Source organism: Chrysemys picta, chromosome 3 (assembly GCF_011386835.1).
Source record: "Chrysemys picta bellii isolate R12L10 chromosome 3, ASM1138683v2, whole genome shotgun sequence".
Lineage (NCBI taxonomy): Eukaryota > Metazoa > Chordata > Testudines > Emydidae > Chrysemys > Chrysemys picta.
This window is the reverse complement of record NC_088793.1, coordinates 81,027,635-81,055,506: the sequence shown is the minus strand read 5'-3', so window position 1 is coordinate 81,055,506 and position 27,872 is coordinate 81,027,635. Positions and strand designations below refer to the sequence as shown.

At 42.6% G+C, this 27,872-nt stretch overlaps 1 long non-coding RNA gene across 2 annotated transcripts in view; it reads left to right on the top strand.

Moving 5' to 3' along the window:
- Positions 1-354: 354 nt before the first annotated feature.
- Positions 355-27,872, top strand: part of LOC135982295 (uncharacterized) — a 65,251-nt gene continuing 37,733 nt past the window's right edge. For both annotated transcript variants that reach the window (XR_010599568.1, XR_010599567.1), the window contains exon 1: positions 355-450. This is a non-coding gene — a long non-coding RNA (uncharacterized LOC135982295). The remainder of the gene's footprint in view (positions 451-27,872) is intronic.

Below are 27,872 nucleotides of genomic sequence, written 5' to 3'. Positions count from 1 at the left end.
GAAAAAGTGAAAGCCCCTCCCTGCCCCTTTTCCATGCAATTGCTCTTGGATGGAACATCTTAGGCACAGCCCTATCGTTTCTTGATTGCTGGGACTACAACTGTGACTGACCTTGAGTGACATGAGTTCCTAGACCCCTGTATGGTTGCATAAGGGCAGGGCATAGTTTAGCACAAACACACTTGCCACAAACAGTACATAGGGCATAGCATAGCTCTCGAGTCCACAAAAGTTTGTGCTGATTTTATTTATAATTTGTACGGTATTACAGTTGCACATATGCTTCTACTTAAATGACTATTAGAGCATTACAGATCCATAGGGCAAACTAATTGTTTTTATTTCTTCCATTTTAGTGCCTGTGCTGTATTGATCTGCTATTTAATAAGTCATTCAGAGGTGAGCACGCACAGTATATTCCTGAAGTATAGACTTTCAAGACAAAAGCATGTGAGTACATCTTTCTCCTATAAGCAGTGGGAGAACATTTGTTTTCAATAAATTGGGTCAGAATCATTTGTTTATTAATGTGAGACCTACAGTTTTCAGCAGGTAGGAGAGGGAGAAAAGAAAGCCACAACATGGTGCAGCTTCATCCATGTATTTCATTAGTTTCTACTGTAATACAAATAATAAAGGTCCCAACAGAGATCAGTGCCCCCTTGTCCTAGGCACTGTAAAAATATACAGTAAGAGAGCTGTTGCTCTGATGAGCTCAGTCTTGGCAAGCTTAGCTTCTAACAGGTCACTAATGGGAGATCAACAGTTAATTGGTGAAAAATTGCAGAAATATATACTATATCAGTGTTACCATATTCAATATGCGTTTTCTGAACTTAGGCTGTGATTTTTATGATTATTTGATTATAGGTGGCCAGCATCATGAACAACTTTAACACTTTCTGTTGTAAGCCCTTGTAGAAGAGTGCATTCACCACACGCACACACCCTTGTGGCTGGGCATAGCGTAGCAGCTGTCTTCTCAAGTGCCCCCTGCCAATAGTTGCTCTAGTTTTGCAGTGGTTTCTGTTGTTGTCAATCAGCCCTCTGACTAGGTCACCATTTAGTCCCCCCCTTTAACAAGTCCAACATAAATATAAACACAACTGAATCTTCAACCCCCGAGGGGCTCAGCTGGCCTGATAAGCAAAGGCTCCTGTGTAATGCTGTGTCCTCTCATCTATCCTCAGGCTAATGTGCCTCACTCCACCTCACAGGGTAGGGCTGGCCCTGTTCTCCACCTTCTCAGGGTTTCAGGCTGGCCATTGTCCCTCAATAGCTCCTGATCATCCTCCAGGCTCACCTCAGGAGCAGACTGTCTATTTCTCTGCCCTTCTAGCCTTCTTAGCCTTCTATCAGGTTAAAAATTGATGAGTAATTGGGATGCCCAACTTGAGACACCTTTTAAAGTGGTATGATTTTCAGAAAGGGTTGAGCAGCCATCCATCTGGTTAATTAGATCCAGATAGTATAGGGGCTTCCTTTTTAGTGACTGGCCCTTATTGGCTGCTTGCAGAAGGAAGCATCTAGACCACATGCCTGAGGTGTAGCTCCTTACTTTCCTCAGGAGAGGGTGTTCATGAATGAGATTGGACTTTCTTATAGGACCTAGGGTGGGATCCATGAAGATACTTAGGTGCCTCAACCCCAAATTTAGGCACCTAAGTCCCAGTTTTTGGCTCCGTTACAATCCACAAGACTCCTGCCAAACCCAATAGGTGCCTAAACTCACCCAGCACCTATGTTTTCAGGGTAAAAGTTGCCTTAGTGCCTATGTTTGGCCTCTGGATGTGCACACTGTGGCCTCTTTACATGTCCAGACACCTATCTCCCTATCTAAGCCCCAGAGCTATTCACAGATAGGCATTCATCTGCCTAAACTATGTGCAGAGTTTAATCTGATAGGCCTGCTCTGAGTCCATCTACCAAATCTAGTCCTATTCAGAATTGAAGAGGAGGAGCTTTGCCCTCCGTACCCCCTTATAACTCTTAGCCCAATGGTTAGATCACTGGCTTAGGAAGCAGCAATCCAGGTTCAATCCCCCCCCCCCTCTGAGGCAGAGAGGATTGAAAAGAGAGTCAAATGAATCTCTCAAATGAATGTGCTAAAAGGTTATGGGATATTCTGATGTCGGGCTCTTTCAGTTTCTCCTGTTGAAGCTGTTTCATTGTGGATAAATAGTGAAAGAGTTATTGGAGGAGAGGGACTGGCCCTGACGCCTCCCAAGTAGGGGCCCTGTCATAAATATAAAGGGAAGGGTAACAACCTTTATGTATGCAGTAACATAAAATCCCTCCTGGCCAGAGGTACAGAATCACTTACCTGTAAGGGTTTAATCAATTCAATTAACCTAGTTGGCACCTGACCAGAAGGACCAATGGGGAAAGAAGATAATTTCAAATCTGGGGGGGGGAAGGGTTGTTGTGCTCTCTTTGTTGTTCCCTCTCGGGACAAAGAAAGAGACCAAGCAGGTAAACCAGCTCCTAAAAGATCCTGAAATGATGCATCTAAAATTACAGAAATTGTAAGTAATAGCAAGGAAATACGTTAGATTATCTTTTGTTTTAGCTTGTGAATTTTCCCTGTGCTAAGAGGTAGTTTTATTCCTGTTTTTGTAACTGTAAAGTTGAGTCCATAGGGGAAATACTCTGTGTTTTAAATCTTTTATTACCCTGTAAAGTTACCTTCCAGCCTGATTTTGCAGGTGTGCTTCTTTTACTTTTTTCTTTATTATAAAGTTCTTCTTTTAAGAACCTGATTGATTTTTAGTGTCCTAAAAATAAAGGGTCTAGTCTGTATTTTTATTAAAGGCAATTGGTTGGTATATTATTCTCAAGCCTCCACAGGAAAGGGGGTGAGGGCTTGGGGGAATATTTTGGAGAAATAGGGACTCCAAGTGGTCTTTTCCCTAAATCTTTGTCTAAATCACTTGGTGGTGACAGCAATACCGTCCAAGGAAAGGATTTTGCCTTGGGGAAGTTTTTAACTTAAGCTGGTACTTATAAGCTTAGGGGGTCTTTCATGCGGGTCCCCACATCTGTACCCCAGAGTTCTGAGTAGGGAGGGAATCCTGACAGGCCCTAATCCCTGGGCTATGGAGTCTGTTTCTCTGTCTGTCTGTCTCTCTCTCTCATATATCCAAAAACTATTTAAGTATTTATCTACAGTGGAACAATCATTAGGCCCAAGAGCATAAAAATTATTCTGTAGTTCACTGGCACTCACCTGGGAGGAGCCTCACATAAGAATATCCCATAGGCCGGTGGTTAGAGCACTCACCTGTGAGGTGAGCGAGCCCGGCTCAAATCCTATCTGCCTGAGGGGGGAATTGAACCTTGGTCTCCCACTGCCCAAGCAAATGCTCTAACCACTAACTAGGCTAAAAGTTTTATAAGCTTGGTACAATGCCCACTATCTCCTCTATTTTTTCCAGCTGTTTAGCATGTAGTGTGGGAGGCAACTAACCCATTCCTTCAAGAAACATCTTAGGCATCTAAGCCATCTGATTCCAGGCAGTGGGTTCCTGTTTGTGGATCACTAAACAGAGATGGTGCCTTCCTGCAGCCTGGACTAAGGTGCCCAACTGTGAGACGGGGTGGGGATTAGCACACACCACTCTCATCAGTATCTCCCATTGGCTATTTTAGGCAGTTCCCTGCCTAGCAGGCTGGCTTTTGTGGATTGCATTCTAATTCACCCCTCTCTCCCAATTTATTGTAAAGGGAGCATAGGTGCCTAACTCAGGCTTTGTGGATCACATTGTGTTCCTGTGATATTATAGGCTCCTGAAAGTTAAGTGCTGTGATGCTTAGCATCCCATTACTTAAGTCCTTTTGTGAATTTTGCCTCTAGATCATCCTGGATGAGTGATTTGCTAGTAGCAGCAACCAGGAGTTTTCCCTCCGTATACAAGTGCACGTTGCCAAAGTCCTGTATGCCTTTTTGTGACCTCCTGATTGAACTATTCCACCGTACTACACTTATTTCTGATGTTTTTCAAATGGAGCAGATTATATCTTTGCTCAATCGTCTGCACAGGCTACCACTTTACTTTTTTGTGCAATCCAAGTGGTTGCTTTTGATCTAAAAAGCCCTTGGTTGGGATCCTGCCTACTTTTGAGGCTTCCTTTCCTCTTGAGCCATCTTGATAGTTGATATTAGCTGGGTTGCTTTTGGTAGACTGGCTTGCCAGTGAAGGGCTTTTGACTCTGGAACTTACCTTTCTTGTTGGTCTGACAGAGGTTGTTTGTTGACTTTTGGAGTATAATGTAAAATATTGCTGTAGGAAGCAAGCCTCTGCTTGCAGGCGATTGCCTGAGTGGGCTGATTTTGTTGGTTTCTTATTAGCCGATCAGTCAAGTTGATTGTGCAGATGCAATCTGGTTTCAAACTGTTGTATGAATGCCAAGAAGCTATGATGAACTCATTTTCAAGAGCTCCCAGATAAATACACCTATTAGCTAGAAAGGAATTTGTGAGAAAGAAGCTGGTAGCACCAGTCCAGTTCCCCTGGGCCAGGTGTTCATATCAAAACTTGCACTAATTTGATAGAGATCTCACCAGAATGGTGAAGTGAATGGCCATAAAGACTGAAGTATCTTGGATAGAGGTGGAGGCAGCTGAGAGACATGTTGGAGAGGGAAGCACTTACATATGCTATAGCCGTATAATGGGAAATTAGAGGGCTCTGGAATCAGCCAGCACTATTTCACTAAGGAATACAAATTACAAGAACGAGAGATCCATACTGTTTCTTGTTCTCATCATCCATGCCTTGTTTTCCCCCTGCAGTACAATGCCTTGTTTTTTTGGACTAGACACATTGGCTTTGTTTCCTGTCTGCTAGCTGTAGCCATTTCCTTTATCATATAACATGAAGTGAAATCTCATTCTCTTACCCTTAAGCCACCATCCACATTGAAAAAGAAACTATCGATTATAAATGTTTGTCTGTCTGATTTGTTTCTCCTGTTTAAAAGTGTGATTGCAGAGGCCCTAAAAGTAATGAGGCATTTAATGAAAACATGCATTTTATAGGCAAAATACATGGGGGTGGAGAAATACGTGAAGCAGCTGTACATGAGTTAATGAAATTAAACGCCCTTTACATTTTTGCTAATTTGACCTCGGGTTACCCCTTTGATATTTCAGTCTGTTCTGCATTTATTTAATTTTTACACACTCTGTGTGCGTGTGTGTGTTCATTCAGTAGAGATTATCTTACTTCTGTATTTGGCACTGGTGTGACCACTGTTGGAACACTGTATCCATTTCTGGTACCTACAATTCAAGAAGGATGTTGATAAATCTGAGAGGATTTATAGAAGAGCCATGAGAATGATTAGAAGATTAGCAGAAATGCCTTTATAGTGATAGACTCATAGAGTTCAATCTATTTAACATAACAAAGAGAAGGTTAAGGGGTGACTTGATTACAGTCTAGACCAGGGATCGGCAACCTTTGGCATGCGGCCCATCAGGGAAATCCGCTGGTGGGACAGGATGGTTTGTTTACCTGCAGCATCCGCAGGTTCGGCCGATCGCAGCTCCCACTGGCCACGGTCCCCCATTCCAGGCTAATGGGGGCTACGGGAAGCAGCGCGGGCCAAGGAATGTTCTGGCCGCTGCTTCCCACAGCCCCCATTGGCCTGGAATGGCGAACGATGGCCAGTGGGAGCTACAATCGGCCAAACCTGCGGATGCTGCAGGTAAACAAACCATCCATCCCACCAGTGGATTTCCCTGATCGGCCGCGAGCCAAAGGTTGCCGATCCCTGGTCTAGAAGTACCTACATGGGAACAAATATTTGATAATGGGCTCTTCGATATAGCAGAGAAAGGTATAACACTATCCAATGGCTGGAAGTTGAAGCTAGACAAATTTAGATTGAAATAAAGTGTAAATTTTAACAGTGAGGGTAATTAACTGTTGGAACAGTTTTTACCTAGCGTTGTGGTCGAATGTCCATCTCTGACCATTTTTAAATCCAGGTTGGCTGTTTTTCTAAAAGATATGCTCTAGGGATTATTTTGGGGAAGTTTGATGTCCTGCGTTGTACAGGTCAGACTAGAAGATCACAGTGGTCTCTTCTGGCCTTGGAACCTATGAATCTCCATAGTATTTATTTCAGTTATCTCTGTTAAATCTGGGAGATACACAGTAATGGTCACAAGCAGCATAAACACTGAAATTCTCACTGGTCCTAAGGAGACTTCCCCTCATTCTCCTGAATATCCTTCACCTTAGAAATCCATGGCTTAAACTTGCCCCAGGACACAGAATTCTGGGAATTTCTTTCAAATTTTTGGTGATTTGACCCCTAGATTCCGGTAGGTATTTATCTTCATCCCAAACCCTCATCTCAAAATGTGTCTGCTTGGACAAATTCCTAAGGAATACCAGAAGTGACTGAGGTAAAGCAAGGGATAGGTGAAGTCTAGTTCAAGAGAAACTGGACTAAGAAATTTGAAATCTACCCTTGATGCCAGTTCATTCCATTCATTGCTTAGTTGCCCTGGAATTCCCAGTCATAGGACAATAGATTTTGGGTCATGGCTAATGCAGTTAAGTATGTATGTTACTTGCTTAAGGAGAAATAAGGCATCCCCTTATTCTCCTATGCAGGCTACATGTGTCACAGGTTGGGACAGAAAGCAACCTCTTGTGTGGGAGGGAATGGGGACGGTAGGGGCGGTGAATGAGAAGAGTCAGTGTAGGAGAAGTACTCCATGTCAGGGCTCATGTGGATTACCTCCCCCCAGAGTAAGGGGGGAAACCAGGGATAATAATGTATCTCTCTGCTTTATTGGTGTTGTATATTCCTTTCACACCCTTCCCCCACTACGAGCTGCCTAATTTCATTTTTGCTTTGAAACACTCATATGAATCTTTTAAAATCAGATAAAACATACAAGCAGGTGAATGAAAACTTTCCAAATTGCACTGTTTTCATGCTTTTCAAGCAAAGATTTGCTATACGTGGGTGTAACCAGACTGATTTCTAGGAAGGCTCCAATCTCCCTGCAGAGCAATAATTTTGGGCTGAAGGTGTTGTTAGTCCCTTGAATGCACAGAGCATTCCATTTTCAGTTATTGTGCATGGGTGGATCTGAGATCAGAGTCAAACACTTGGCCTTTAATTTCCTTGGTTGAGGAGTTAGACATTAAACTAAAGACAGATAATCTCTGCCCACAGTGAAACTGCTCAGAGGTGGAAAATCTCTATGAAGATCCTCTGGCAGGGGGTGGGGGGGCGGGAGGGAGAGGTGGTGTCATCTCCCATATCACCCTCTTGGGAAAGTAGAGTTTGCCTCCCCTACATGCACACAGGAAAGACTGTAGTTATCTGTAAACCTGTCAGATCCCCCCTGACTCCCTAGTAGCTGAGGAAGCAACGGTTCCCCCTGGCCTTGGCAACCCCAAGTCTCCAAAAGGGCAGTGCTGTGTATTACCTTGAGGAGGGACTATTGGTGTGTTTGGGGAACTCATTCCTCCCCTGGACCTCCCCAATCTTTGACCCCTCCCCAGTGCAGACATAAGAACGGCCATACTGGGTCAGACCAAAGGTCCATCTAGCCCAATATCCTGTCCTCCGACAGTAGCCAATGCCAGGTGTCCCAGAGGGAATGAACAGAACAGGTAGTCATCAAGTGATTCATCCCCTGTTGGCCATTTCTGGCTTCTGGCAAACAGAGGCTAGGGACACCATCCCTGCCCATCCTGGCTAATAGCCATTGATGGATCTATCCTCCATGAAAAAATACTTCCTTTTGTTTGTTTTAAACCTGCTGCCTATTAATTTCATTTGGTGACCCCTAGTTCTTGTGTTATGAAAAGGAATAAATAACACTTCCTTATTTACTTTTTCCACACAGGTCATGATTTTCTAGACCTCTATCATATATCCCCCTTAGTAGTCTCTTTTCCAAGCTAAAAAGTCCCAGTCTTATTAACCTCTGCTCATATGGCAGTCGTTCCATACCTTTAATAATTTTTGTTGCCCTTTTCTGAACTTTTCCAATTCCAATATATCTTTTTTGAGATGGGGCAACCACATCTGCACGCAGTATTCAAGATGTGGGCATATCACGGATATATATAAAGGCAATATAGTTTCTGTCTTCTTATCTATCCCTTTCTTAATGTTTCCCAACATAGTTCCCTTTTTTTGACTGCTGCTGCACATTGAGTGGATGTTTTCAGAGAACTATCCACAATGACTCCAAGATCTCTTTCTTGAGTGGTAACAGCTAATTTAGACCCCATCATTTCATATGTAGAAAGAATAGTAAATATGGCAGGCGACCAGCTTGGCCTAACAGTGAAATCCTTGCTGATCTTAAACACAAAAAAGAAGCTTACAAGAAGTGGAAGATTGGACAAATGACCAGAGAGGAGTATGCAGAAGTGAAATCAGGAAGGTCAAATCACACTTGGAGTTGCACAGCTAGCACGGGATGTTAAGAGTAACAAGAAGGGTTTCTTCAGGTATGTTAGCAACAAGAAGGTGGTCAAGGAAAGTGTGGGCCTGTTACTGAATGGGGGAGGCAACCTAGTGACAGAGGATGTGGAAAAAGCTAATGTACTCAATGCTTTTTTTGCCTCTGTCTTCACAAACAAGGTCAGATCCCAGACTACTGGACAGCCTTCTGTGGAGAAAGAAGTGGTTCAGGACTATTTAGAAAAACTGGATGAGCACAAGTCCATGGGGCCAGATGCACTGCATCCGAGGGTGCTAAAGGAGTTGGCTGATGTGATTGCAGAGCCATTGGCCATTATCTTTGAAAACTCATGGCGATCGGGGGAGGTCCCGGATGACTGGAAAAAGGCTAATGTAGTGCCCATCTTTAATAAAGGGAAGGAGGAGGATCTGGGGAACTACAGGCCAGTCAGCCTCACCTCAGTCCCTGGAAAAATCATGGAGCAGTTCCTCAAGGAATCAATTCTGAAGCACTTAGAGGAGAGGAAAGGGATCAGGAACAGTCAGCATGGATTCACCAAGGGCAAGTCATGCCTGACTAACATAATTGCCTTCTATGACGAGATAACTGGCTCTGTGGATGAGGGGAAAGCAGTGGACGTGTTATTCCTTGACTTTAGCAAAGCTTTTGATATGGTCTCCCACAGTACTCTTGCAAGCAAGTTAAAGAAGTATGGACTGGATGAATGGACTATAAGGTGGATAGAATGCTGGCTAGATCGTCGGGCTCAAGGGTAGTGATCAATGGCTCCATGTCTAGTTGGCAGCCGGAATCACACAGAGTGCCCCAAGGGTCGGTCCTGGGGCTGGTTTTGTTCAATATCTTCATTAATGATCTGGAGGATAGTGTGTATTGCACACTCAGTAAGTTTGCAGATGACACTAAACTGGGAGGAATGGTAGATACGCTGGAGGGTAGGGATAGGATACAGAGGGACCTAGACAAATTAGAGGATTGGGCCAAAAGAAATCTGATGAGGTTCAACAAGGACAAATGCAGAGTCCTGCACTTAGGACGAAGAATTCAATGCACTGCTAGGGACCAAGTGGCTAGGCAGCAGTTCTGCAGAAAAGGGATTGGGGGTTACAGTGGATGAGAAGCTGGATATGAGTCCACAGTGTGCCCTTGTTGCCAAGAAGGCTAACGGCATTTTGGGCTGTATAAGTAGGGGCATTGCCAGCAGATGGAGGAACGTGATCATTCCCCTCTATTTGGCATTAATGAGGCCTCATCTGGATTACTGTGTCCAGTTTTGGGCCCCACACTACAAGAAGGATGTGGAAAAATTGGAAAGAGTCCAGCAGAGGGCAACACAAATGATTAGGGGGCTGAAGTACATGACTTATGAGGAGAGGCTGAGGGAACTGGGATTATTTAGTCTGCAGAAGAGAAGAATGAGGGGGGATTTGATAGCTGCTTTCAACTACCTGAAAGGGAGTTCCAAACAGGATGGATCTAGACTGTTCTCAGTGGTAGAAGATGACAGAACAAGAAGTAATGGTTTCAAGTTGTAGCGGGGAGGTTTAGGTTGGATATTAGGAAAAACTTTTTCACTAGGAGGGTGGTGAAGCACTGGAATGGGTTACCTAGGGAGGTGGTGGAATCTCCTTCCTTAGAGGTTTTTAAGGTCAGGCTTGACTGGGATGATTTAGTTGGGGATTGGACCTGCTTTGAGCAGGAGGTTGGATTAGATGACCTCCCGAGGTCCCTTCCAACCCTGATATTCTATGATTCTATGATATGTATAGTTGGGATTATGTTTTCCAATGTGCATTACTTTGCATTTATCAACATTGAATGTCATCTGTCATTTTGTTGCCCAGTCACCCAGTTTTGTGAGATCCTTTTGTAGCTCTTCGCAGACTGCCTGGAACTTAACTATCTTGATTTAGTTTTGTATCATCTGCAAATTTTGCCACCTCACTATTTACCCCTTTTCCCAGATCATTTATGAATATGTTGAATAGGACTGCTTCCAGTACAGACACCTGGGGGACATCACTATTTACCTCTCTCCATTCTGAAAACTGACCATTTATTCCTACCCTTTGTTTCCTATCTTTTAACCAGTTACCAATGCATGAGAGAACCTTCCCTCTTATCCCATGACAGCTTATCCACAGGAAGCCTGCTGAGATCTAAAATGCAGCGTTGCCAGTCGGAGGGAGCTGAGAGCGCAAACGCCCCTGACTCACGGTTTTTGCATTTGCTCAAAGTTCCATAGGCTGGGGGCAGGGGCAGCATGACCTGAGCACTTGTAGGCAGTGGTCCAATACTAAATCAGTATGGCTGCTGCCAGAGCGGTCTGGAGTGTTGCTCTAGCTGTGTGATCACAACACCCTTGAAATTTGACTTGGCCATCCTTCCATCCAGAAGGAGGGGTGGCTGGGCCAAATTGTGTTGTGCCCTGGCACATGGGGAGTCTTTTCTTCTATGGTGGAATACAGGAGAATCCACAGAGATCTCAACTCTTGGTGGTACTGGCTCGTGCACCCTGTCGGTAAGAGAGAGGGGACGGTCCCCAGCTAAAGGACACTGGAGAGTCCTGCGAGGGGGGGGGGATGAATAAGGATCAGAATGGGGTCCCTGCCAAGGAATGGGAAACCAGAATTTGCCCTCTCCCCAAAGAAATATCTGAATTGGTGCAACTTCTGGAATGGGAGAAGATGGTGGTGCAGTTGGTTGACCTCTCCTCCTAATCTGTGTAGAGAGCATATCCTTTGTAGATGGAGATGGGTGGGGGACTCACCAGGCACTAATTCCCAGATTAGATCAGCACAAAAGTTTGTATGCTATACCACCATTGTCCTTACTAGAATATTTTTTTTTAAATGGGGGAATAGAGAAAAGTGGAAAGTTCACTCGTATGCCGAATTAATTAATTAAAATATTTGCTTGAAAAACAAGTTGAAAAGAAACATTGGACAGTGTGACTTTTTCTGTATTGAAATAATACTGTGAGGAAAACCTAAAGTTTCTCTCTCTCTCACATGCACAAACAGTTTTTTTTTTAACTTCATTAAATCAAACTTTGGTAAGATTCATATGAAAAGGAATGCAACATTTTCAAAGATTATTTAATTGCATGAAAGTCTTCAGACTTCGCCACAAAAAACATCTTTTTACCTGGTTCTACGTTACAACTGTGGAAGATTTTATGGGTAATGATGATATGGAGATTATTAGATTTACTGCTCTGGCTACAATATGTTCTCTTATTTTCAATTAAATATGAGTAGAAATGACATTTGTTCAATTTATTATTGTACTGATGCTGGGGAACCCAGGGCCCAAGCTGGGAGGCCAAGACCCAACTTCTGCTACAAATGAAATCAGTGGAAGTTTTGCCATTTATTTCAATGGAAGCAGAATCAGGGTCCCTGTCTTTCTTTCAATGCTACGGTTGTTCCACACCAAATGTTTTTCATTTCTCCCCTCTCCTCCTTTCCCCTGCAGGCTGTGAGTGCTCCCCTCCTCCCATGGCAATATTTCTTTCAGTCTTGTATGTCTGAGTACTGCTGTCTCAGTGCAAATATTTCTAAAAGGTGATCTGAGGGTTTCAGATATTCATGATCAGTAAATTTCATTTTACAAACAAAACCATAAATCCACAGTGTGTTGGTAGTGTTGGCACATTTCAGAATGGAACTGCTTTTGTTCCTGAGGTACCTGTCTAAAAGCAGCTTGGACTCTTCATTCTCTAGACTCTTTCATCTTCTGAAAGTGAACTATGGACCCAGAGTATTTTATCGCAGCATCCACAGAATTTACAATGCCTGTTTTGAAGCAGTGTTTTTCAGCGTTCACGATAAGACACATGGTAGAAAACAAGGAAATAAAAGTAGACAGGATGCTTAGCTTAGGCATTTTTCTTAGGCATGGTGTGAGATTGATACATTTTTCCGGCTCTATAAATAGCACCATTATCCTTTTAGGGTATTTTAGCATAGAAAGAGACTAAGGCTCATCTAGGTCAATCCCCTTTAAATCTTTAGGCATTATGTGATTATTTTCAAAATATGCAAATTGTAGCAAATAGTTTTAAAACTATTAGGAATTTACCAGAAAGTATTAAGAGAAGAGCTTCTAAAAGCTTGTGTTTCTAATTTACCAGTTTCACCCCTTGTCAGACAATATACTAATGGTGTTCCTTTATTTTTATTGGGCACAAGCAAGCAACCATGTAAAAAGCTACATAATTAGAATAAATATTGATCAATTTCTTACACAGTAAATGCTATATTGTTACAGAACAATTAGCAGATACTCATTTCTGTCTTCCATGGTATGATCTTCTTGTACTATCTTAACACTTTTCAGAGTAGCAGCCGTGCTAGTCTGTATCCGCAAAAAGAACAGGAGTACTTGTGGCACCTTAGAGACTAACAAATTTATTAGAGCATAAGCTTTCGTGGGCTACAGCCCACTTCTTCGGATGCAGTGGGTTGTAGCCCACGAAAGCTTATGCTCTAATAAATTTGTTAGTCTCTAAGGTGCCACAAATACTCCTCTTCTTTTTATCTTAACACTGCAAATTATATAGTAATTATAGTTGGTATAACTTGATACCTTCAAATATTATTTTTAAAGTGGTCACATTGAATAATGGGTTGCCTTTTGAAGGTACTCTTTGGTGCAGATTTTACTGTGTTTACATTGGTAATTGTACCCCAGAGAATAAATCACAACCATAGAATTTGAATGTGGTGAGATTATTTTCTCCTAAGCTTTAAAGAAAGAAGAAACTGCAGGGACACACATCCCTGGGAAAGCCAAATATTTCTTCACTGGCATTTTGTATGGTTCTGATTAGAGATTTTAATTGGTTGGTTGGTAATGTGGTACAAGCAGAGGGCATAGCAGTTGAAGGACAAGAGGATGTAGTAACCTGCACATGAGCAAGGTATAACCTTGGACAAAAGGAATGTTACTAAATTAAGGATTCAAATGAGAAAATGAAGAGCACAGGGTCTGATTGCCGTGAAAATCCATGCAAGAGGTGACTCCGGGGGAGCAAAGCCCTTGTGACATTTTTCTGAGCTTGTTCCATGAAGTGCGGGGTATACACTTTCTCCCTTTTGCAGTGTGTGTAGTGGTTCTGTCCGTAGAGCCCATGGATCACACAGAAGACAAGGCCCACTCATCCAGAGGGCCTTTGCCTCTCCAGTGGCTCTTGCATTTCCTACTCTCTATTCAGCTCTTAGCAGTTTGGTTCTAAGCAGATGTCTCTCTGACCCCCATTTAAAAGGAAATTCCCAGTCATAGGGTGGAGACCTGCAAAAGTTAATACAGCATGTGGTGCGACCATTACCTTTGCATTGGAAAACTCCTAAGACTTAGGGATAGGCACAATATGCAACCCCACCCCAGGAAGATAGCTTGCAGAATACATTGTATGTTGATAATCTTGTGAAACCAATCGCTGTTAAGTTTGCAGTGGTGATAAGAATGAAGCTATTGGACAAATATATTTGAAAGTAATGGATAGTGGACCAAATTCATCCTAATATAACTGTAAATAAATTATTGTTATGAATACAGAGAGTTTGGGTATGCATATGTAAAGGTAAGAGATCTGACTTGCTTTTACTTAATAATTTACTAATGAAGCCAGTACTTGCTCTGAAGGACTATAAACAGCTAAATATAATTCACAAAGTACAAGGTCTAATGACAAGGTTGATGAAAGCAGAAATTGTTACTAAGCACTTAGATGTATTTCATGGCAACAAAGATTAGACTGCATGCCAACTATACACAATCAATATAGGTGCTAATGTAGTTCTTATGAACAAAGTCACATGGAATCCCAGTTCTCTGGTATAGTAAGGTCAGAGAAAACTTAGATTGCATAGAGAAGTGAAGAACAGCACTTAATCGGCGTCTACTCCATACTGACTTGGTGATCTTCCCTGATAGTACAACTTAAACAAAGCTAGTCTGGTCATTGCTTAGATTGCCAAGAAAGCCCAGGCTGCTGCATAAAGTGCTTCTCTGAATTATCCAGACCTCCTGAGTCTGCAAAATTGGATTGAAAATCCTGTACCAACAATCTCTCTTGCAAATGTTACTGCCCTGGCTGAGTTCTCCCTTGTAGTCAGATACCAGGCTGCTGTATTGGATCCGACCTCTGGATCCCACATGCTTCTGAGCCTACTGAGGCTGAGCATTGTCCAGACACGGTCTCTAAGATATAGATCCCCCCGCTCTAGAATTCCTTTTTGGGGATGGGAGATGACCATAGCCTAGCTGTCCGAGACCCCAAGACTGGGTTGCCGCATCTGAGGTACAAAAACCTGGGAAAGTCGGGGTACAAAAAACTGGGAAAGTCGTGTTGATTCTTAGCCCCAAAAAATTGGCTGGCTGGCGGTGTGTACTGAGTACACTTGCAGATTTCCTATGACAGCTACCTCAAAAAAGGGATCATCCTGGGAAAACTTAGAAAGGTGGCAGTCCTCCCTAAAACCAGTGCTGACCCCAGAGTCTCCCCAATAATTTAAGCATACTCCACTCTTGTGGCTACTCTGGTTTAAATTTTAATTCTTCAGTGTGTGACAGTTAAAGCAACTAATACACACTTTGCTAAGGAACCTCTTAATCAGATGCACTTTATTCATACCCGGTAGAAAAGCACAAAAGTTATAGATACGGGCCAAAAACCAATGAACACCTGCACTCCAACTCCTTCCTCCAGGGTCCTCACCACTCAGAGACCCATTTGGTTAGCATTCTTCCAGGGTCCCAAAACCCTCCTGCACCCCACTCCTGCTCAGTCTTCCTGATGTCAGTCAATGGATGGCTGGTGAGACAAGGAGCCCAGACTTGAGACGATCTGGACCTTAAATAAAGTTCTGGCCTCCTCTATCAGATGACCCTGAACCAGCTTCAAAACTCCCATTAGGTGCTCAGTTAGTTGCTTAGCTCCAGCCCCACCTATAGTCCCAACTAGGAAAACTAGTTCCCTTGGACTGCAGCCAGACTATTGTTCTAGGGTGGATCCATTTGAATGGAGGACAATCATTGCTGAGGACTTGATGGTCTTCCCACTGTTAGTCTTTCTGCTGGGCATAAGGATTTCTTCATCACCTGGATGTTCCTAGCCAAGATAGAGGTTACAGTGCAAAAGTAAAAGGTACAGTAGGTTACAATAAAAATGACAAAACAGAATTGAGTTTGCAGTTTGATATAAATATATACTAATCCATCACAGCATTATTTTTGCATTTTTACTTATGGTTTCAGTAAGAACAAGGAAGATCAGACACCCAGAAAAACAGATTCAGTAATTTTTAAAAGTCACCAAGTCCAAGATTTTCAGAAGAGACTAGTGATTTTTGGGTATCTGAGTTTCTGAATGCCCCATTTCAGTCTTCTTAAAAGGGTCTATTTTTCAGAAACTGCTGAGCACCTTCATTCCAAAAATCAGGACTCTTTAAGTCATCTCAAGTTCAGCATCCAGTGTCTAGTTACTTCTGATAATCTTGGCCCAAGTATTTAAACTTCACAAGAAGTTCAATATCAGCTCACTTTGGGTAAAGGTTTGGGTTGGTCCTTATTTTGTCTAAACCAGTTTCTGTATCACTATTATCACGTGCTTTCTTTCCCAGCATAAACCTGAACAGTTCCAGATTGAAGTTGTGATGTTCAAAGATCTATTCCCATAGAAATGAGAGCTTAGTATTTTTTTGGAAGAGAGTAATTGTCATTTATTAATGGTGACAGAATACTGTCCCCTTGGTAAGTCCTCAGACATCAAACCCAATAATTCAGGCATTGTAAGCAGAATCGGGATGAGCTCTCCCCTGACATCTAGTGGTGAGCTGTAGAAAAAGACTTCAGATCTCGTTTGCATGGACACATCCACCCTGCCTAGGTGCTCAGCATGATGGGACTGCTTGCCCAAATGATCACTTGTGGCTGGTGTTGGATCCCCAGTTTCCTTGTTATTGGGGCAGTAGTAATAAAGGATTGTTATCCTTGTTGTGTGAACCGAGGGCAGCAGAACTGTACCAGGCATACCCCAATGGAGGGACTCACCCTCAACTGAATGGCACTCGCTAGGCAGGGGACATGGGTTCCAAAGCCCAATGAGTTGAGAGAGGGTGGGGATAGGTAGTTGTATATGGTGGTGTGGGCCCTGTTTAAGGGTCATAGACACCATTTGACTCTCTCCATGGCATAATAAAAGAGCTAATTTAGACTCAATTGAAAGTCTTGTTACACGCTGCAGAGCTGAAATCACTGATACCTAGGTCTATTGTAGGAGACTGCCCAGTGTGCACCAGTAGTGAGGCTCCCTGAACTAACAGCTGAAATCACTGAGAGCTGTGTTAAGTGTGTGTGTGGGGCCTGAAGACATCTTGGCGAGCTGCCAGAGAGGCATGGCAAGTGGCTTGCAGGCGGCTGGTGGAGAGGACTAGAGCAGAGTCCCACAGAGGTGTGGCAATTGGCCATTGGGGCAACGAGCAAGTGCCCAAGCAGTGTAGCGTGTAAGGTGCCTCCTTGCTCCCCACCCTCCCGCCTTCCACACAGGGTGGGAGGTAAACTCTATGGATGAACCTCTGTACTCTGGGGCTGCACTGGCCAAGGACAGCAATTGTGAGTGGGGTACAGAGAAGGGATAGGCATGTTAAAGGGACTTTTGGGTTGCTGGACTTGAGACCCTGAGGGGAAAAGGACACTGTCCAACTTACTTGGGGGGTGGGTCTTTTGCTCATAGTTTGTGTTTATGAACCCCAGTTGCGGTGTTTTCCCAAATTAATGCTGAGTTAATTCCCTCCTTTTATTAAAAGTTTTTGTACACTCAGACTCTATGCTTACGAGTGGGGAAGTATTGCCTCTTAGAGGCACCCAGGGGGTGGTGTGTAATTGCCTCAGGTCACTGGGTGGGAGTCGAGCCGGTTTTCTGTTGTATTGTTGAAAAGGAATCCCTAGATATTGAACCTGGCCCTTGTTGCTGCTGGGTTCACCTGGCATAAGGATTATATATGGAAAAGCTATTTAGCATTTTCTAAAATGTATGTATTAGATTTTTTTTCTCAGTTTCAGAGGCCTGTATAGTTGGACTCCTGGTACTAAGAGGGAGCCTAGCTTTATAGGTGGAAGGAACTGAAAAATAGCACTAATAAATATGTTCAAATATCTCTAAATCACTGCTAAACAAACTCTTCTGTAAAAGTTCATAGCATATACAGAATACATGATGGTGGTATCTAAAATGGGTAATATGTCATTTGAATGGCAGACAGGGGAAGTGTAAAGATATGCAGTCTTTGTTTTTAGAGGTATATAGCTAAAGCATTTGAAGAAATGTAAGTTACCTTGAGAGTTAGCTAAATCTTGCTATAGAGTATTTTGTGTTTTCATAATAATCTATGACTATAGACTTATGCTATTTCAATAGTATTTTAGCACCTAGTGTGATATGTACACTCTTAGTTGTTGTAACTTAGTGGAGGAATGTAGAGTTGGATAAATGTAATTAGAAGAGAGTAACAATTCTAGCATATGCAGTTTCCTTTCACTCTCATGGGTATGTATTTATATATAAATAATATATATACTATACTAGACGTAAGCATGTTGTAGCCAGTTGGTTCCTTTTTATCATTCATTTATTGGGTGTTGTGTGATGTTATAATTAACTTATATGCTATGTTATATATAATCATTGTATGCTAAATAGATTTAAGTGGTAGGATTATAGAAGTATAAGATTGATAAGTATGTAGAAGTAACAAGTATGCATTAGGTATCTAAGTAAGTAGGGCTGAAACGCAAGGCCTACATGCTGAAGCCTGTGAGATTTTAGCTTAGCCATACTAAGCCATAGGCTTAAGAAATGCTTGACATAAGTAAGTGACCAAAGAATGACCCTATGCCACAAAATTATGAGAAAAGATGTGCCAATGGGTGTATTGTAAAAGATTAACTGCAATATTATTTTTTGATTACAAGATACCCTGTAGTCACATTTTTCTAACGCATGCCCTAACTGCAGGGCACAGACTGTCCGTCAATGCTAATGAAAATAAAAGGAATGATGAACCATCTGTGGAAAACTGCGCACCCCAATATTCTTGATGGACACAATACAAATGAGGAAAAAGAGTTAACACCTTCATGATCATGCGTAGAGTGTTAGGTGTAGTCAGAATCACAAAATAAAAGAGGGCTTCCAAACTGGGTAAAATGAGTTCCCAATGGGAAAACTCCAGCAGGAACCATCTCTCTATTGAGCCATCTGATCAATTGGCAAGGCCCTAAGAATATTGTTAAGGATGTGAATATGACTATATTTGTAGCTTGTGCATAGGTTTTCATAGGATTTCTATATGCTTGGGTAATCATAACCTTAACTGTAACTTCAGTAGAACTTGTAAAAACAGACTAGACCTTGAACTTGTAAATGTATGTGTGGTCACTATGTTTGGTCTTTGTGTTACTGGAGGCTCTAAATCTGAAGCAGGTAGGAGAGGTGAAACTGTAGTCACCAGGGCCGAACCCACAGCGGTTTAAGACAACATTACTAATAAATTCACTTTAAATAACATAAAAGGCTATCAAGTATTTGCATTTCTTCAGTCAGACATTTTGTGGTATTATGTCTTGCCATGAATTCAGACCAAATAAAACCCAGTACTGAAACGAAAAATAAAGGGTACTTTAAAAACCAGTCTGAGGTGGATGATCAGCCACTTTGTTTAATTAGCAAAAATCAATGAGACAACTGAGCACACCTCCCGAAAGAACAAGTAACTACCCCAAAGAAGTTAAACCCTACGAAAAGCTAATAAGAAATCTCTCACATTTAATTAAGGTGTATTCACGAAATGCAAAATAACTGACTCATCTCATTTCCCAAATAAAGCTTTAGAACTGAAATACTGATGAGCATTTTGACTCCCCTGAGTACTTCTTCACTATACTTTTTTTCTTTCTTTTTAACATACGTTAAAGCAGGACAATACCACTGAACCAGCATTGAAACACTTCATATACAAGGAAGAAAAGTCAAAATAATAATAAAAATCACAGTAATATACCAACTAGTACAGAGGAAAGAGACCATACTAATTCTCACCTTGCACAAAAATAACCTGAACCGATGTAACGTACAATTTGAGGTGAGGCTGAATTGCAAACTTCGTCTGAATTTGAACTCTGTTTGTGTCTGGGATGAAAGGATGGTGTCCAGATGAGTGGTGAAATCCTAGCTTCATTGAAATCAATGGGGCCAGGATGTCACTTTTGGGATTTTGGTACAGTCTTTTTTTACAGCTATGGTCCATTCCTACATAGAACTAGAAACAGAGCTCTGTCTGACAAAGAATAAACTGGCAAAAAGTTCTTGGGGAAACACTTATAAGCTCTTACAGCAATACTCACCTGTTTTTTAACACAACTATCCGTTCTCTCTCACTGTTACTTGTCCAGCTATTAGTAATTACATTGAGACAACAGTCCTAAATTCAAAACATAAAATGCAGATTTAGCTCCACTATGAGCTTCCTATCCAATGCAGCAGCATAAGTGGGGAATAAAATTCCCAAGGAGGCATGGGAATATTGCAGGGAAATGTAGATGAACCTTTGGTTCACTACATTATCCACAGCAGCATCCCAATACCTGCAGTGGCTCCTACCATAGTCTGTGTTTCAATATTTTATAACATTTTTGAAAACAGTTTTCTGAAATCTGAAAAAAAAAGTGACAGGGAGTAAAATTAATCATATACACATATTATTTTTTCCACTGGTCTCTAACATACAATATTTTTGAAGGAGAAGAAAATGTTTTTGTTGCTATGACAACAATACCCACTCTCTTGCTTTCCATTACAAAGCAGAGTTTCTGAGCATATTTAGGAAAATTGAAATGTGAGGAACTCGGTGATAAGGCTGAGTGCAGTAAATTTTCATCTACATCAATATTTGTATTTGCTCTTGGAGCCATCATAAAGCTCTGAAAATTTCAAGGTCAGCATATTTGTTTGCAGCATTGAGAGTGTGGCTGTTAAAAGCTTGGTGGTGTTCACTGTGCAAAATCGTAGTTAAATGGGTCCTGAATGTTGTTAACGCTATTCTAAAAGAATTCAACTAATTAAAACATGTAGGAGTATTGTCTAGCATCATTCATAATGAAAACAATAGACTAGGGATCTATTGCCATACAATAGGACCATTCACATGAGTAATCACTATATATGGAAGTGAACACTTGCAGGATCAAGCCATTAATTTGTAAACTGCTTTAGGGCTGGTTTCCCCTTTGTTCTGGACAAGGTTGAGCATGCTGTCAAAGTTCTACTGCATACAATTAGCACAGAAAGCCATGGAACTGATGGAATTTGAAGGAGGATCATTCATTCTCAAGATCCAGTTATGCTGCAACAAATACAAGTAATCTGCCAACACGTAACAATGAGGCTGAGTAGCAGCTGATAGTCATTTAAATAATTAAACATTTAACCTTAATTCTGTCACTTAACATAATAATATTCTTTTAACACAAGTTTTGTATGTAATTTCCTAGGCGTTTTTTTTTTAAATGCAAACTGAAAAAACAGAAATTCCATCATATGGCAGCATATTGACACCCACATGGGTCATCAGGATGCTTGGAACCTTTAGATCCACTGCACAGACATCTGCCACTTGAGGTAATGGAGTAACTGATAGAGGATGACAACCTATTACTTCTATGTGAACTAGCACTTGAAATGGATGAGAGAGACACTTTGCCAATGAGTTTCACAGATATTTGCTGACAGCGGAGCAATGATCAGATGCAGGAATAATGGGTTCTGTTCCAGGCTCTGGAGGGGAATGTACTGTAGTGGGTATATGATGGGGTGATCTGCCTCCTTAAGGACAGTAGTGCCTAGGGATCAGCCCATTCCTGTCATGTGGGGTGGCTCCTTTAAAATTTTGGGAGGTCTGATGTACAAAGATGGAAGAAATACTGGGAGAGAGGAAGTAGTGTTTGGGAGGAATCCTATTACTGTTTCTTTAAGGGACCAGGAGCCTTCAAGAGAGGGTAGGTAAGGCTCCCCTCTCCCAGCCAGTTGGGATGAGATATCCCTTATAGCAGGATGGACAGTGGCAGGAGAAGACTGGCTTGCTGACCCCTCTAAACTGGAGGGTTAATCAGGGAAAAGGGTCCAGCTCAAGGAGAAGCTTGCTATAGCCCTACTGCAGGAGGAAACTGCTGTCTGAAGGAGATACTGACTGCCTCAAAGCAGGAGGCAGGGGTACTGCCTGAAATATAGCTCAGCTGCTGCCAGAGGGGCTAGAAGTGACTGTGAGGAAGTGCCTCTGTAGCAGCTTAGAAGAATCCATGAGGAATCACAAATCTAAGGTGGGAATAGCAGAGTCTGCAGACCTGATGAAGACACTGGCAAGCAGGGCAAAGATCAGGGAGGTGGCAAAGGGATTGATGGAACAGTCCCTAGCCACCTAAAACAGGGACCCTGGCCTGGAACCCAAAGGAGAGGGCTAGTCTGGATTTCCCTACCTCTTCTCCAGACCAAGGGGGAAGTAGTGGCAGACCACTGTGAAACCAGGATGGATAAAGGAATGCTAGAGGAAAACAGCCCCTGCAACACCGCTCCCTGACATGAGGGAGTGTTCTGGTGGTGAATGTGCACCATTACAGCATAGACTCTTCAGCCCTCTTTCTGGCTTCTTTGCTCAGCTAGTCCCAGTTCTCCTCCAGCTCCTTGTTGGATCTCAATGTCTCTTCCCCGTTGCCCAGTCCAGCCTCACCAGACTCCTTGTCCCAGTCTGCTCTCTTTCCTCCTCCTGATCTGGCATTTGTCCCCTGTGCATGTGAATCAGATGATTTTCTCCACAGTCAGGGCTGGCTCTAAGTTTTTTGCTGCCCCAAGCAGCAAAAAAAAGCGCCGTCCCGCCGAGCTCCCCCCCCCCCCCCACCGAGCACCGTGCCGCCGGAATGCCCCCCCCTTGAGCACCACGCCCCCCTGAGCGTCGCGCCCCGCGCCACCCCCCCGCTGAGTGCTGCGCCGCCGGAGCCCGCCCCCCCGAGCACCGCGCCCAGCACTGTCCCCCCGCCACGCGCCGCCGGAGAGCCCCCCCGGCGGAATGCCGTGCTGCGCTACCCCCTGCCACCCCAAGATTGGCTGCCCCTTATCAGGTGCTGCCCCAAGCATGTGCTTGGTTGCCTGGTGCCTGGAACCGGCCCTGTCCACAGTGCCACCAGGGTGGGTTGGGGCGGTGCACCAGTCTCACCTATATATGCAAATTATTTATACTTGATTGTCTCCCTATTACTCCTTTGTGTTTTGCTCATGGTCTTCAATTATAAACTCTGTGGAGCAGTTACCATATTTATCTTTTCTTGTTCAGGACCTAGCAAACTGTGGCCCTAATCCTGATTAGGGCCTGTCACAGCTACAGGGCAAACTGCCCATTACAACCTTTCTAGTCCCTATCAAGTGCACCCCTCAAGTGATGGGCCTGGGTTTTGCCACTACTCTGAATAGAATCCTATAGTCCAGCCCTTTTGCACGGGATCTCTGAGTTGCTTACCAACTGTGTTAATCCAACTGGCCAAACTGCATCTGGCACTCGTAAATCCATTTTTTCTGGGGACCTGTGACCAGTGAGTTGATTAAAGCGACTCAGAAACAGCATCTTCTAAACAAAGCATTATTTATTCATTTCCCCAAAGGTCTGGCACAGAGAGAGCAAAGGGGACAATAACTAAAAGGCCTATCCATGTGGCTCTTTCTTCAACCTTAATCTTGTGGTACCAGCTTTTGTAAGTTTCCCCTCAACCCAGCTAACCCCCACTTCTGGCTGGGAGAACAGGCTGTCCTGCTCACAGCAGGCTCTCTTGTCTCTCTGTGTTCCCTGGCCAGCCTGTCAGCTTTTGCTGGCACTCTCTGGGCAGCCTCTGGCCACTCATTCAACCCACACCCTTTTCTTAGGTCCCAGATTCCCCTAATATTTTAGTGTTCCCTTTGATCTTTCTCTTCTCTGCCTTGGCAAAAGAGCTCTGTCACTGGGATTGGGGCTGGGGAGCTGTTTCTTCATGGCTATAATTCGGGCTGTTGGGTTTTGAGTGTTTTTTGCTGGGATGCTCCTTATCTAGGCCATTGTTTGTTTTACCGTTCCTGCCTGGTTCCCCTAACAACCTCAGCTGATCTATCGCCATAACAAGTAAGCCATCATGAACAAACTCTCACAGATGCACGTGCCACATTTATAAAAAATATGAGATATATCACATTTTTATCATGGGGCCTCTGAGGGCCATCATAATATAAATATTTAATAATAGTTGAATATAGTTAGTAATTCTATCCAGGTGATTAATTAACAAAGATGACTTCAGCTTGTACTGAGTGACCCCAGGCACAGGGGTCTCCAGTACGTTAATAAAACACAGAGGTCTGACAATTAAAGGCAAAAGATGTCTTTCAGTTTCAATATGAAAATTGTGCATCCACTTCTTCCGAAAGGTAACCCAAAAGCAAAGGTCAACCAATATGGCATGTTTATGCTGCTCCCACTGCCTTGCCAGTGCCTAAAGTGCCCTCAGCTGTCTCATAAGTGACCAGATAAACTTCGGCAATAGATTCTGAATGGGTTTTAAAGGTCAAGAAAATCACTTATTACTTACTTTGATTAGCAATCTGCTTTTCACAGCCAAACTTGGAATTGTGTGCTTGCTCTGTCAGATCCCAGTCAGCAACATTGTGTACCACCTAAAAACTGTTAATTGTATATCCAGGGCACCTATCAGAGTAAGGTATAACAAGACACGCCCAAGGACCTCTTCAAGAGTCTGGCAATTCTCTGGCGGCGGGGGGGAGATTTAATCACAGGAGGAGCATGTGATTGTTGAAGTATGGCAGTCTGTAAGGGGCTCCTAGGAAAAAACAAACACCTGTTCATGCAAATGCACCCGCCCTGTCACTTTGTGCCCCAGGTAGATTCATACATGGGGGTATTTCTTCACCACTTCCTTCTCATGGAAGGTCTGCCATTTGGGGGCATATTTAAATTCACCAGGAGATCCATAGGAGCCTTTCTGGCAGAGTTCTGGCCAAATCTCCCTATAGTGGACTTTCTGCTACCATAAGCCTCCCCCACCAGCACCTAACCCAATAGAAGCCGGCACAGACTGTACTGTGAATCTGGTCCCTTTGCTTTTAATCAGAGGTAAAGTGTGCATTAACATAGTCCACAAAAGACAGTGACAAATATATGGGGAGGACTGAAGCTAATGTCTAGATTCCCAAAGCAATAGTTCTGTTTCAGCTGCATTAAATTGTCAGAAGCTTTTCAGTATCAATCACAGTCTTATCAGCTACTCAGAAAGTATGAGGCCAGAAGCAGCAGAAGGACTCTTGGGAGATAATTTTCAGATAAGTAGATATATCAATATATGAATGAAATTTAAGGCCATATTAACTTGTCAAATACATAGAAGAACTGCCTGTAAACTATAAAGAAAGGGGCAGTGCAACAGATTTGGAACAAAATCAAAGTCCTTATAGTTGAGGTAAATACACATAGATTTAACATACTGTAGACATAAATCTGCTTTGCAAACTTCAGAACATTACATATGTTTGTGACACACAGAAAAGACATGACAATTACTGTTTAACATGCCTTCTTCTATTCCTCCTGGTGCCTTTTTCATAGTCTGAGGGCTTTTGCATTTTTCTGCTGGTGTTAAATCAGAAGTTCAGCTATAAAATTAAATTATTAGGTCAGTTGCTTATAAGGAGGTTCATTAAAGGGTTGGTAGCATCAAGCATCTAGCTTTGTTGTTTGAAGCAACTTTTCTCATGTCTCCTCTTTCCCTGCTTTGTTTTCTTTTCTTTTGTCTGGGGGTGGTTGGGCCTGTTTCACAAGCAATAAGTGGTGCAGCCAGCAGGCAGTTATAGGAAATAGATCTCTGTTGAGCATGATGAAAGGTCAGGGTTTGTCAAGTGGCCTGGCCTCATCTTGCATGTCAGTCCCTGGTGACCAACCAAACTAGGTCCTTTCTGAAATGTGACCCTCTTTCATCAGTGTCTCTGGTATTCTTGGCTTCTCAACAGACTCACATGGGGTGATTTCTCATTCTTTCCTTCTTTGTCTGTAGGCTCATAGGTGCCTGCAGTGTCATTGCTTTTGACCCTCCTGAGTGGTCACTTCATATGACCTGGGAGCCAATGCACTATGCATTATTCCTTTGGTCCTCCTTTTCCTGTATCTTTCCAAAGGGTGGATCCGCACTGGAATGCCGTCTTCCAGGACTGTAAGATCTTTGGCTGAGCAGTTGTAATAACTCACTTGCTTCCTCTGATTGTTCGCCCTCTTCCCACTATTTTCATATTGGTCCCCCATGAAGAACTTGTACTGCTCTAAGTTTCATTGTGTTTTAGAGAATAATATGTCTGAGAAGAATATTGGGAATAACACATAGCACTAGGAAGACGAATGCAGAAGTCAGAAAAATTACTGGATGAGATACCCTCTCACAAATAATCTACAAAAGAAGACATCGGTGGCTGGGACATGTGCTGAGAATGGAAAAAGAACGCTTACCAAATACTGCCCTTGAATGGAAGCCAGAAAAGGCAAGAAGAAAGAGAGGAAGACCGTGAATAACATGGAAATGAACAGTTCTGAATGACATCAAGCACCTCAATGTGAAATGGGAAGATTTGGAGAGAAGGACAGTTGACAGGCAAGGATGGCAAGTGTGGGTAGCCCAACATGCAGCAAAGCTCGGGATTGACTACGGTCTAAGGTAATGTCTCCAGATCTCCAAACACAGCTGATCATGCTCAGGTGGTGATGAGCTTCAGATTGGTACATTCTTCATGACCCAACACCCCATGGAAATAAAATAAGTTTTACATTCTTACTATTCTCCAGCTGCATGGTGCATGGTGAAATCTGTGAACAAACTCCAGGTCCACACCTGGGCAAGATTTCTGCATGCAAAATCCAGGCTGCCTAAGGGATTCAGGCTATTTACCATGGTTCAAAGTACTAGTTGCTGCATTCCAGAACTTTTAGAGACAAATTTCTGCCACCATGTTTTGTTAGCAATGAATGAGTGATGGAGCAGGCCAGCAGAACAGTAGGAAAGTTCTTTATTGAGCATTCACAGAGGGCAGTGTAACAGGTTGAGAGGCCTGTGTTTGTCTGGTAGCAGCTAAGACCCAGCTTGCATTCGTGAATCCCTAGCAGAACATCAAACTAAGTCCTTCCTGAATCCCGATGCTTTCTCCAGTTCCACTTACCATACTGTCGACTACTGCCTCATGAAATGTTGACGTGTTTACTTTTGAATCTGGTATGTATTTGAGTTTTAATATTGCAAATAAATTAGAAAAATTCTATTTTTTAATGTATAAAATACAAAAATAGGTAGAACTGCAAAAAGACATTGATATGAAGTAAACATTCACTACTGAGCTGAGACACTGAATGAAGAATTGCAATCAGTTTTATGGCTAGTCATAAATCCCCTGAAAAATGGGGGTTTATAATGGAAGGGCTACTACTGACACAACTTTAATCTGAGCATTGCTAACGGTGACATTGTAGCTTTATACTGCAATTTAATGGTAAGCTTTCTTTGCTTTGCCAGAGGCAACACAGCCAGTTGAGGTGACTGAGTTTTCACATTATACAGCAACTCAACCTTGGAGTGCACTGATGTAAAAGCACTCGTTCTTCATTAGACAAATTTAAAATAATGGTCTGAAAAAAGCATGTGCATTGTGTGTTCCATTTAAACTAATGCAAGATTCGTATAATATTCACCTCACCTTCTAGGCTTAATGGACTTAATGAACAGTTAAAATGTTTTAGGCAGCCCATAATGGGCAACTGTGATGTCAGTCAACACTCAAAATTGACATATCTTACTTTTTAGTAACCCATGTGCGTCAGAGCCTGACACAGTGCGAGCAACTTCCTTTTATATCTCTGCCAGTGCCCCCTCAGTTCATTCTGTCTAATAGTTTAGATTAGCGGAATCAATCTACTTGTAATTTGTGTAACACTTTACAAAAAGGAACATACAGCAGTTCCTCATATATTGGTTCTCACGCTGACCTGAAATGTAGAGCCGGTGGAAACTGGAATTTCTGTTTTGTGGGAAACTGACCCTTCTTTTTTTGGAATCAGAACAAGTAGCTGAAATTTCCTATAAAGTGAAATTATGGAAAATTTTGATTTGGGACCTCAAATTGTTTTGAATTTTATATTATATTAAATATAACACAACATATAATAATATATAAAAGTCTCTAAACAAAATCAAAATGATAACATCTAAATGAAACAGTTCAACCTTGTCAGAACCATTAGTCTTGACTTTACCCATTGAAAATTACATTGAAATTGACAGTCCC